The sequence below is a fragment of the Tubulanus polymorphus genome, chromosome 11, assembly GCF_964204645.1.
Source record: "Tubulanus polymorphus chromosome 11, tnTubPoly1.2, whole genome shotgun sequence".
NCBI lineage: Eukaryota > Metazoa > Nemertea > Palaeonemertea > Tubulaniformes > Tubulanidae > Tubulanus > Tubulanus polymorphus.
The window spans coordinates 13827802-13834556 of NC_134035.1; the positions used below are offsets into that span (position 1 = coordinate 13827802).

The following is a 6755-nucleotide window of genomic DNA, read 5'->3' on the forward strand; positions in this document are numbered from 1 at the left end:
GCCCCTGGGGAATTGCCATCTCGTACCCCTGGGGAATAGCCATCTCGTGCCCCTGGGGAATAGCCATCTCGTGCCCCTGGGGAATAGCCATCACGTGCCCCTGGGGAATAGCCATCTCGTGCCCCTGGGGAATAGCAATCTCGTGCCCCTGGGGAATAGCCATCTCGTGCCCCTGGGGAATAGCCATCTTTAGTCGTGCCCCTGGGGAATAGCCATCTCGTGCCCCTGGGGAATAGCAATCTCGTGCCCCTGGGGAATAGCCATCTCGTGCCCCTGGGGAATAGCCATCTCGTGCCCCTGGGGAATAGCCATCACGTGCCCCTGGGGAATAGCCATCTCGTGCCCCTGGGGAAAAGCAATCTCGTGCCCCTGGGGAATAGCCATCTCGTGCCCCTGGGGATCTTGTTGTTTATTATTTGTGAAGGTTTCGCTCGCAAACTATAACAAATACACAGAATAAAAGACATCACTTAGAAAGAGAATTGTAATTGAGGAATTCTTTTTATAGATTAAATCCATCGCGCTTTATCTCAAGGAAGCTATATCTAGTATTCAATCAACACGAAAGGAAATATCTTTATTGAAAAAAATGTACAGACATATACAAAAATAATGAACTCAACTTTTCTCAGCAGCAATAAAAAGAGACCCTAACCCTCGGTCCAGTAAAACCCTAGCCTAAGCCCGGCTGAGACTCGAACTCAGGACTCGCACGTGCAAACCTAGAATGTCTACCACTAGACCATAGAATTCTGGTGATTATTGTGGTCTGTCTAAAGTACGTTCACTGCGTTTATAAAAACAGGCCAACACTAGGGTTTCTGCGTTTATTCACCAGGCAAGAACTAGGATTTCTGCGTTTATTTAGGCAGGCCAACACTAGGGTAACTACGTTTATTTGAGCAGGCCAACACTAGGGTTACTACGTTTATTTAAGCAGGCCAACACTAGGGTTACTGCGTTTATTTAGGCAGGCCAACACTAGGGTAACTACGTTTATTTGAGCAGGCCAACACTAGGGTTACTACGTTTATTTAAGCAGGCCAACACTAGGGTTTCTACGTTTATTTAAGCAGGCCAACACTAGGGTAACTACGTTTATTTGAGCAGGCCAACACTAGGGTTTCTACGTTTATTTAAGCAGGCCAACACTAGGGTTTCTGCGTTTCACCACTAGGGTAACTAAAATAATTGCCAAAAAGTTTATCTCAAAATATGCGATGTTTATTTCAATAGTCCTCGCATACCAGGGTAAGAATCAATAAACCCTCGCATGCCAGAGTAAGAATCAATAAACCCTCGCATGCCAGGGTAAGAATCAATGAACCCTCGCATGCCAGGGTAAGAATCAATGAACCCTCGCATGCCAGGGTAAGAATCAATGAACCCTCGCATGCCAGGGTAAGAATCAATGAATCCTCGCATGCCAGGGTAAGAATAATAACTTTACATGCCAGGGTAAGAATCAATGAATCCTCGCATGCCAGGGTAAGAATAATAACTTTACATGCCAGGGTAAGAATAAATGAATGGCACCTCGCGTGAGCAACTTTATGTACCGAACACCAGGGGTCGCAGTTTCACAGAAACGATCAATATTTCGACTGAATTCAAGTGAAGAAATTAATGTGTTTAGGAGACCTGGGGTCAAGTCTCATAAAAGGACAAGTAGATTAATTTAATTTCTTCATTCAGTCAGTTTTTCGTTGTAGTTAATCGTATATGTGAAACCGTACCCGTGGTAGGATTTGGTTTATGATGCGAGGGTTTCAATCAGATTTAGATGCTACAGTTTAACACACTAAATAGCGAGTACGGTATTTAATCCCGTAGAGTCCAGTTTCACAGAGAAAGGATGAATCAACTTTAAAGTGCAATTCAACAATTCAATGCCGAAAGGACCCTTGGCTAAATTTCATTGGTTTGTGAAACTGGATCCACCAGGGCTCAGTTCCTTCAAAACTTAACTAAGATATTTATTCATTGAGGTGGTAAACTCGAATTGAGCAAAGTTTTTTGAGTAAATTATTTCTATGAAACTGAACCCGTGGGATTTACGTGTGACGCACTGAGTGTGTGAAACTGCTGGCGTCTGTAATCATAACTAAAACAACACAGATAATTCATCTTTATTTCAAATAAAACAGTAACATAGTCCCATAATAAAGAAAACCTGTTGATATTTCAACTACTTGGTTTCATTGATCGTGAGACTTAACAAAATATGTCCATTTAACAAAATATGTCCATTTACAATATTACATAAGTTTATACATTTACAAATTCAAGTTTTTGGTTTCATTGATTGTGGGACTTAAAATAATGTCCATTTACATGATACAAATCTAATACAAAACCAGACTAATGAAACCGGGTCCCGAGGTACAAATAATTACAAACTAATGCAGTTACATGGAGTGCGTAAATAATCTCATGCCCTTGATCCATCTCAGAAAGCCCATCATTAGGGTTTTCTCTCAATTGGCGAGGCAGAAAACCCGTTATCGCTGCTTTGCAACTATATTGAATCTAAAATTAAATCAATCAATTTTAAGTAAAAATTAAAACCCACTTTACACAAATTTAAAAGGATTTGAAGACACAACATTTATGAGTCTCTCTAGAGACCATCGTAAAGTCTGAAGAAATAACTAAAACAGGAAAAATTGAGAGGGAAAAACAAGTTAATTGAGAAAAGTAAAGCTAGAGGTTGTTAAGTGCTTGGGTTGAGAGGTTTTTTGTGCATAGATTGTTCTAGTTATTTCTTCATCTACTTTAATTATTTTGATTTTGATTCTTGATAAATAAATTACGCGTTTAATCTTTTAAATTTGCATATAGCAGGGTTTAAATCATATATTCTATGCCCGAGTCAGGCTATTTATCAGCAAAAATTACACCACAGCTTTGAGAGACGAATCAGGGGATGACTCTATTGTTTTTATGGATATGTTGTACGCAGTCTATGAAACCATCACAAACAGACCAACAGTCGCCTGCCTGTGCTGACCAACACAATATAGACCCAGTAATATATTTGACTTTAAACATTAAAATTGCAGATCTCGAAAATAAGTGGCAGCAAATCAATCTGCAGGTAGATGGCTGATCGCTGTCCTTGTCTAATGGAATCCATCTCGTCCTAGAATAGAAAGAAAAGTTGCGTCTGCAGATATTACATTAACAATGTTTGATTGAATTAACAGTCATGTGGGAATTGAAAGTTGATCAAATATCGAATAATGGTGTTGAATTATCTAGAACTATAACTCTGTTATCATGAAATAATTTCGGAAACTAATTCCCACCTTGACTATTCAATATTTGATCAACTTTCAAACTGTTCTATTGGACAAATTCCATGCTGCAAAAAAACATCCCAGCGACAAAACAAAATTACATCACATAAGAGCAAAACTCACCATTTCTGAACTCATATCAGATTAGTTCAGTGCCATTTTGACCATGCAGACAATTTCTAGCAGGATTTCGCTTCCAAGAGTCATAATGTCATTAAGTTAAGAGCACTGATGATTTCCTGAAAAATAGATTTACAAATAATTGAACCATTCATTTTATAACAAGCGAGAACCAGGTTGATTCATGTAGAATGTATTACTTAGTTTATTCTTAAAGAAATAACAGCAGCTTCAGCAACAACAAGAGCTTCTTTACACTTCCAAGGTGAATGAATATCTGTTTTTTCTTACCAAGCTAAAGGCTGCGTCCTCTAGTAAAGCAATGAGATACCTGCCGACATTGACCGATCAAACACATATCTCCAAATCAAACCCGGAAAAATACATCTGCTAAAATCGATCAAAAATAATAAATAAAGTTTATAACTGATAAATCACCACTAATTACTGCGATAAATCAATATAATACTCACCACTTCTGATTTATGTTTGATTCTAAGAGTGAGTTCAGCTTCTAAGAGTGAGTTCAGAATTGTAAGTTCAGCTTCATTTTGGCTCCTAAAATACTAAAGTTGTATAATTTTGACTTGAAAATTTGAACTCGGAGCAGGATAGAAGTGATTGAAAATTCACTTTAACTGATTCATTTAGTTCCATGAGGTATTTACCGGTACTTGTTTGGTTAAGTGAATTCCTAATGTTCACAGATCCTGTCACGGGTTTCGCTTATTTCAGCTCCTAAAAACAAATGTATTAATGTTAGAAATTGTCAGTTAAATTGTTATGAAATAAGAGCAGTTTTATATTAAAACTCACAGCTTTCGTTTCACTTGTTTGCAGAATTGTCAGGCTGCGTGTGAGGAGTGTCAGGCTGCGTGTGAGGAGTGTCAGGCTGCGTGTGAGGAGTTTCAGGCTGCGTGTGAGGAGTGTCAGGCTGCGCGTGAGGAGGATCCAGCGAAATGTTTGAGGTGAACTTTGAACGAGGTTTTATGAGTTGTTAATTCTGGTGCTGTGTGGATTTCATTCTGTAATGAGAAAATAGATAAATAAGATAAAGTCACGAGTTTGGTTCGTCTGTTATTCTGAAAATTACTATTTTTCTTACTTGTTTTGACTATCGTAGCACTTTTTCCTCAATAATTTCCAGTAGATTTGATAAGGATGCAGCAGCAACATCAGCAACAGCAGCAGCAGCAGCAGCAGCAGCAGCAGCAGCAGCAGCAGCAGCAGCAGCAGCAGCAGCAGCAGCAGCAGCAGCAGCAGCAGCAGCAGCAGCAGCAGCAGCAGCAGCAGCAGCAGCAGCAGCAGCAGCAGCAGCAGCAGCAGCAGCAGCAGCAGCAGCAGCAGCAGCAGCAGCAGCAGCAGCAGCAGCAGCAGCAGCAGCAGCAGCAGCAGCAGCAGCAGCAGCAGCAGCAGCAGCAGCAGCAGCAGCAGCAGCAGCAGCAGCAGCAGCAGCAGCAGCAGCAGCAGCAGCAGCAGCAGCAGCAGCAGCAGCAGCAGCAGCAGCAGCAGCAGCAGCAGCAGCAGCAGCAGCAGCAGCAGCAGCAGCAGCAGCAGCAGCAGCAGCAGCAGCAGCAGCAGCAGCAGCAGCAGCAGCAGCAGCAGCAGCAGCAGCAGCAGCAGCAGCAGCAGCAGCAGCAGCAGCAGCAGCAGCAGCAGCAGCAGCAGCAGCAGCAGCATAGCAGCAGCAGCAGCAGCAGCAGCAGCAGCAGCAGCAGCAGCAGCAGCAGCAACAGCAGCAGCAGCAGCAGCAGCATAGCAGCAGCAGCAGCATAGCAGCAGCAGCAGCAGCAGCAGCAGCAGCAGCAGCAGCAGCAACAGCAACAGCAGCATTTCTTACAAAACTTTCTGGAGAATCACACATAAAAATATTGTAGAGAATAATAAATTGTTCGAATATAATTAAATTAGAGCACAGTTGAGTGATGAAAAACTCACCACTTCCAAAATCATATCGGATTAGTTCAGTGCCATTTTGACCATGCAGACAATTTTCATTTCTAGCAGGATTTCAATTCCAAGAGTCATAATGTAATTAAGTTAAGAGCACTGATGATTTTCTGAAAGAATAAATTTACAAATAATTGAACTGTTAAGTTTCATAACAAGCGAGTCAAGAGGGAATTGTTTTCATGTAATATTTGTGATAGTTACCTTAAAGTTCCAAATAATTCAACACCATTATACAATCTTTGATCAACTTTCAAACTGCCTAAAAAAATAAATTTACAAATAATTGAGCCGTTTAGTTTTATAACAAGCGAGAACCAAGTTGAATTATGCAGAGAAAATTACTTAGTTTGTTTTAAAGAAATAACAGCAGTTTCAGCAACAACAAGAGTTTCTTTACTCTTTGAAGGTGAATATTTCAATTACTCCTGCTGCAATTAGTGTTTAATGCCTCGGTTTCTGAAAGAGAAAATTATGCCAGAAAATCATTAGTGAAATGAATAAGAAACTGCAACTTGTTTGTCTTCGATTGACAGAAAACCTACCAGGTTTTTGAGTAGTTAATCACAATGTGTCGAGTATATGCAGATTTCTGAGAGGTTTGATGGTAGCTTTAGACTGCGTCCTCTAGTGAGTTGATACCTGTCGACATTGATCAATCAAAAACACTTCATTTTCCGCACTTGATTTAAAGATAAATCTCCTGAAATAAGACAATATAGTTTATAACCGATAAAGCACCACAAATTACAGCAATAAATCAATATAAAACTCACCACTTCTGACTTGTGTTTGTAGAGCGCAATGTTTACTGCAAGTTCAGCTTTATCTTAGACCCTAGAATACAAAAGTTGTATAATTTTGATGATTCGAACTTTGACCAGAATAGAAGTGAATGAAAATTCGCCTTCACTGATTAATGTAGCTTCTAATCAGGAAATGAGTTTATAAATGTACAGTCAAACAGAGACTAGAATCTGTAGAGATATTTACCGGTACCGTATTGGTTTTGAGGATCTAAAGCGATGTCCATCTTAAACAAATGTGAAGTGAATTCCCAATGTTTACTGTTCACAGATTCTATCAAGGGTTCCAGTTATTTCAGCTCCTAAATACAAATTTTAGAAATTGTCAGTTAAGTTGTTACGAAATAAGAGCAGTTTCAAACTAAATCAAAAACTCACCATTTTCGTCAATGTTTTTAAGCCAGCGGTATTTGAGGTTGACTGCGTTGGGCGCCAAAACCTCCATAGGTCTGTTCACTGAAAATATGTATGGAAAACATAAAGATCTTGATAATTCCAGTTTTGATCAGGAAATAAATACATTTTAACAATTGAAAACTCACTTCAAACTAAGCAGTGATCTTTGAGTGATTGAATGCTG

General features: G+C 39.8%; 3 long non-coding RNA genes across 3 annotated transcripts; all 3 read right to left on the bottom strand.

Annotated features, from left to right (window-relative positions):
* Nucleotides 1-585: 585 nt before the first annotated feature.
* On the bottom strand, nt 586-3785 carry LOC141913110 (uncharacterized). Its single transcript, XR_012620225.1, has 3 exons — nt 3711-3785; nt 3423-3538; nt 586-3142 (listed from the first exon to the last, which is right to left on the bottom strand). It is a non-coding gene; the product is annotated as an uncharacterized LOC141913110 (long non-coding RNA).
* A 310-nt stretch (nt 3786-4095) lies between these two features.
* Nucleotides 4096-4545, bottom strand: LOC141913235 (uncharacterized). Its single transcript, XR_012620253.1, has 3 exons — nt 4525-4545; nt 4236-4444; nt 4096-4157 (listed from the first exon to the last, which is right to left on the bottom strand). It is a non-coding gene; the product is annotated as an uncharacterized LOC141913235 (long non-coding RNA).
* An 827-nt stretch (nt 4546-5372) lies between these two features.
* On the bottom strand, nt 5373-6755 carry LOC141913234 (uncharacterized). Its single transcript, XR_012620252.1, has 8 exons — nt 6718-6755; nt 6554-6631; nt 6363-6477; nt 6146-6206; nt 5915-6072; nt 5715-5828; nt 5574-5631; nt 5373-5479 (listed from the first exon to the last, which is right to left on the bottom strand). It is a non-coding gene; the product is annotated as an uncharacterized LOC141913234 (long non-coding RNA).